Here is a 5214-nt window from a genome sequence, read left to right on the forward strand (position 1 = left end):
CAGGAGGGAAAGGCAATTTTAGAAATGAAAGGCGCCCCCTCTGAGCCTTCCCCTTTCCCACCCCTCTCTGCATAGATCCCATAACCTCCTGCCCCTCCCTCCTTCTTGGAATAAGGAGTTCAGAAGCTGCAGTTCATTTTAGGCTCTTGTTTATTCCTCAGACTGGCTACAGAAAGTTGGGTTGGAGTAGTTAGACAATTCCAGTGCCGTGTGCATTTTAACATGGGGGGGGGGGGGGGGGCACGTACCGGAAAAGAGGTGGCACACGTGAATGAGATCTTTTTTGAAATGGATTTAAATTCTAGGAAAGGGGGGGGGGGGGGGGTCCGGGAATATTTGTAAAAGCAAAAAACGAAACATTTTTTATCAACAGTTTTTTTAGGATAATCTTGCATTGTATGGCTTAAGCACTGCTGCACCAACATTTAAACTTCATTGATGATGAGAAAACTTTGCCTTAAGCCAAATCACGTTTGTCACAAACGGTACCTAAAACCCCTTTTCCACTAGTACCTACTCTGCTCTGCCCTACTGCACTCAGTTTGTGGGGTTTCCAGGGAAAGTACATACTTTGGTGGTACTTTACTCCACAAAGTTTCTAAGCTGACTGTGTCGGGTTGAAAACGTGACATCTATGTGACTCCACCAGTGACTCTGGTTCCCCGCCATTTAAAAACCCAGCAACAGTGACCATGTAATTACAATCATATATTTACTAATTGCTAATGAACAACAAAGGCGTGCTGTTTTATTATCTGTAAATGTGGACTGGTACATGGCTGCACTGAAACCATCACCACACGAGTTGAACACAGGTGTCACTTCAGGAAAAACTTCCCAAGCATCAAATACAGTTTTCTTGCTCCTGGGCCAGCAAGCATGGAAGAACGAAAGGCTTTGCATTTGTCTGAGCCAAGGTTACCTGCCATTCTGTTTGCTGATATGTAGGTAAAATATTTTCCCAGACCAAATGCCAGCTACAGGTCAATGTCCAGCTGATTTACAAATGCAAAAACAGAGCAACAACATCAGGAACAACTGTCCTTATCAATATTTTCCAGTGGCCTTGAGCAGCACCATGGGACTCATGCAACAGAAGCCCTGCATCAACTTCTTCATGATCAGTTGGATCAGTGCCAGCAGAAGCTGTTTTACATGGTCTGTTGCCTACAGCGTTCACATTTGAGGTTGAAACAAGCAAGACACAGAATTTGATAAAGAATATGTACACACTAGTATATCATTCTTTGTTAACAGCAAAGTACAGTTATTTCACATTTTATAAGACCTCCTCCCTTTCATAGTTTCACCCAGTTCTCCTCTGTTTAAACAGGTGCAGGCACAACTACACACAGCACATTCAAACAGTGTTGATTAAAGGGGTAGTGCACCCAAAACTGTTTTTTGTGCTGTAAACACCACAGTATTACTTAATTGTCATTAAAAAACATATACTCTTGTATTTTTAAAAAATATATATTTTAAAAACAGGATTTTGTGGGTTAAAAAAATGGCTCATAAAGGCGGATTTATACTAGCACAGCGTCTGCATCCCCTCCGTAGGCTCGGCATAGCTCTGCAGAGGCTCGATGCACACCTCTTCCAGACCTGATGTGCACCCTCCTTCATGCTGCCTAATAGCAGCGCTGCTCCATTAATATACTTTTTTTAGGACAATCCATCCAATTTCTTCCAAAATCCAAAATCACGTTAACATACGTGTTTGCATGTCATCATACTTTTATGTTATTAAATACCGTTTAAAAGGCCTCGTTAGTGAAACAAATAACCGTGGCCTCCACTGTATTAATCTATCTCAGTAGATAACAATAGAAACCATCAGCACACGTTCATGTGTCTTTGCATGTCTCCCCCATACCTGTTAGTATAAAGTGCAATTTAAAACACTAAAAAACAGCTTTTAAATAAGCAAAGATATCTTAACTGAATTAAAGTACTTTACATTATACATGTGTTTTATTGGTGTTTACACTGATACGTTCACGTCTGCAACAGGAAACCGATTCTACTAGAAATCATCATTTAAAATATGAAATGCAGTAATGAAGACGCTAAAACAGGGATGCTGAAAACATTTTATTAAAAATTTTTATTAAAACATTTCTCTCTTGCCGCCTCCTCATTTCCACAGCAGCGTCCTAGCCTGCAGGTGGTAAATGCCTCAGTGCCACTGCTGGCTCGGTAGTTTGATGCCACAGTGACCTACGGTGAACACACACTGGCAGTTTATATAAAAGCAAACATTATTATATATATGTACTCTATGGGTACTTTGCAGACTCTTTTCATCTAAAGTGATGGAAACGGGTCGGTTCTCTAAACCAGCTTAAATCAGTTTTCAGATCAAGGACCATTTCGTTTACGCCAGAGACCCCGCAGTGCTTAATCTGGAGGTTCAACTATCATGAATAAACATACGGAACCTATAGCATTAATCATTTTTAACACTTATAGCCCATCTACATCCGCGAAATCGGCTATAAAACTGCTAACATTTACGTTGCTAACTCTACTGCAGCCTCCAACAAATGATCAGATCCATAACTGTCATCAGGGATAGAAGAGATAAGAAGCATGCTGCAGTTTATATTAAAATTGTGATCAAATATCTTCATACTTACAACAGTAGAAAACAGCCTCCGCCTGCATCGGTACCGCTGAGTCGGTGGCTGCCAGCTCTGAAAAACTGGTTGAAAGTCCTTCCCCTTCCGCTACGTCAGCAAGATGGCGTCCGTTTAGTGCGTGTAGTGTCCATCGTTTCGCACTAGATTTTTGGCCGAGTTTAGGGCAGCATCCGGGTACTTTCAGTGCACCGAGTTTTTACTGAAATTTCTGTGTCAGCGCACTAAGCACTTAAATGTAGTGTTCGAAGTATAGAAATGAGCAGATTAAATTCAGGTTCTGCACACTTCGAAGTGAGCAGACTACCTCCGTAGTCTACACATATTACAGAGTTTTTAAACTTAATCCAACTCTTCTGAGGTTGGTGATTCGCCACCGTCTTGTGCGTAAGAGGCTGCGAAAGATGCATCACCAGCAGCCTTCGTTTGAGGCTAAACGAAGTGTGGATTTAAAGGGTGGATTCGGAGGGTCCTTCAAATTCTGTGAATTGGGACAGTACTTTGCGCACCGCGATGACGAATGTGGCCGACGAATCCGCACTTCGAAGTGTGCAGACCAGGGGGCAGGTCCAAGATGGCGCTGTGAACGGTCAAGTTTTTGAGAGCAGCTTTCAAATAGAATTTTTATATTCGCAGCCGGCTTATGAATGCCTATAAATACACTCTTCCAAGCGTGGTAACACATTCTCTCAGTCTAAACCAACTCAAAGAATACTTCTTAAAGGAAAATGTCGAACTTAAGCTCAAAAAGGAAAATCGCTGGGAAGTCGAATAAAACGGGAGCCGACGCTAGCAACGTTAACGCCCTCATTGACACCTGCCACGACTACACTGCTAGCATGGAGACCCCAAGATTTTCTGTGATGGACGAAGAAGATTTCCCCTCCCTGCCCTCTACCCCAGAGAAACCCCCTTCTAAGAAAGGTAAAAATGAGGCAGCTAGCACAGACATTGTTGCTACGTTGTCGAAGCTTATCAATACCCGGTCAGATGAGCTAAAATCCCTGATTCAAGATAACACGACGCAGATCGCATCTCTAGAAGGACATGTGGAAATTCTCTGTAACCAAATGAGTGAAGTGAAAGGGAAAGTCTCTCAGCTCGAACTCACTCTGGATGCAGAGAAGAAACACATAAGTATGTTGGAGTCACGTATCACTGATATGGAAAGATACTCCCGGCGATGGAACCTGAAGCTACACGGCATACCAGAGCGCATCGAAGAAAAGGATATACGTAAGGAAGTGATTCGAATCTGCCAAACTTTGTTACCTTCAGAAAAAGGAAAACTCCCAGATCTTGTTGATACTGTGCATCGTGTCGGAGTGAAAAGACCCAATGGTACCAGAAGCATCATAATACAATTTTCCTCCCGCGTGTGCAGAGCAGCAATTTGGGCCGCAGCCAAAAACTCTTCCTCCCTGCGAGACAACAGCCTCCGTTTTACAGAGGATCTCTGCAAAGCTGACAGAGAAACCAGAATGAAGCTTTGGCCTCTGGTGGCTGAGGCCCGAAAAGCTGGTAAAGCAGCTTATTTTGTGGGCGGTCGTGCCTTTATTGAAGAAAAGGAAATTCCTCTTCCAGGCTGAGGTGAAACATTTTATTTGCTTCTCACTCTTATGTCCACTGAGGAAATTAATATGCAATCTGTTAAGAGCTAACTTGGTTTAATATAAGCCACCTGCAAATTTTGGCTTTCCACTTCTATGCTGCTCTCACATCACTGTGCAGTTCTTATAGTCAAAGCTGTTTAGCTGACTCAGTCTATTGTTCTGTATTATTATGTCTTTATCTGTTATCTCACTCAACGCCAGGGGTTTAAGAGATCACTTAAAACGTAAGGCTTTATTTTTATTTGCCAAGCAATGCAAAACTGACTTGTGTTTTTTTCAGGAAACTCACTCTATTACCAATGATGTTCATTTTTGGAGGTCTCAGTGGGGAAGTGAAGGGTATTTTTCACATGCTTCACAGCGTTCAGCTGGGGTTTGCACCTTTAAAAACACTTTCTCAGGTACTGTACTTCATACAGAATGCGACAGGAATGGTCACTATATTTTTCAAGTTTTGGATGTTCATAATATCAGTTTCATAATTGTTAACCTCTATGGCTACAACACAATACATGACAACAACAGTTTACTAAATGAGGTAGAAAACAGAATTCTCTATTGGCTTCCCAAATTCCCTCATGCTTATTTGGTTATTGGAGGTGATTTTAACATTACTCTAGACAACGCAATAGATAGATGGCCAGCAATGACGCAAACTAATGCCAATGCACAACTAAAATTATTAATGCAAAAATTCGACCTAATTGATATCTGGAGAGAAAAGTACCCCTCTTTAAAAAGCTTCACTTGGAGCAACAAAGCAAAGTCTAGACAATCTAGAATTGATTTTTGGCTAATATCAAACAATTTAAAAAATGAATCAAATGCTGAAATCATTCCCACACCCCTAACGGACCACAAAGCAATTAAATTGAATATCGTATTGATACCGTCATCTAGCTGTTTGCATACTTCGTACTGGAAACTTAATAGCTCTGTCTTACGTCACGATATTGTCA

This window comes from Melanotaenia boesemani, chromosome 2, assembly GCF_017639745.1.
Source record: "Melanotaenia boesemani isolate fMelBoe1 chromosome 2, fMelBoe1.pri, whole genome shotgun sequence".
Classification (NCBI taxonomy): domain Eukaryota; kingdom Metazoa; phylum Chordata; class Actinopteri; order Atheriniformes; family Melanotaeniidae; genus Melanotaenia; species Melanotaenia boesemani.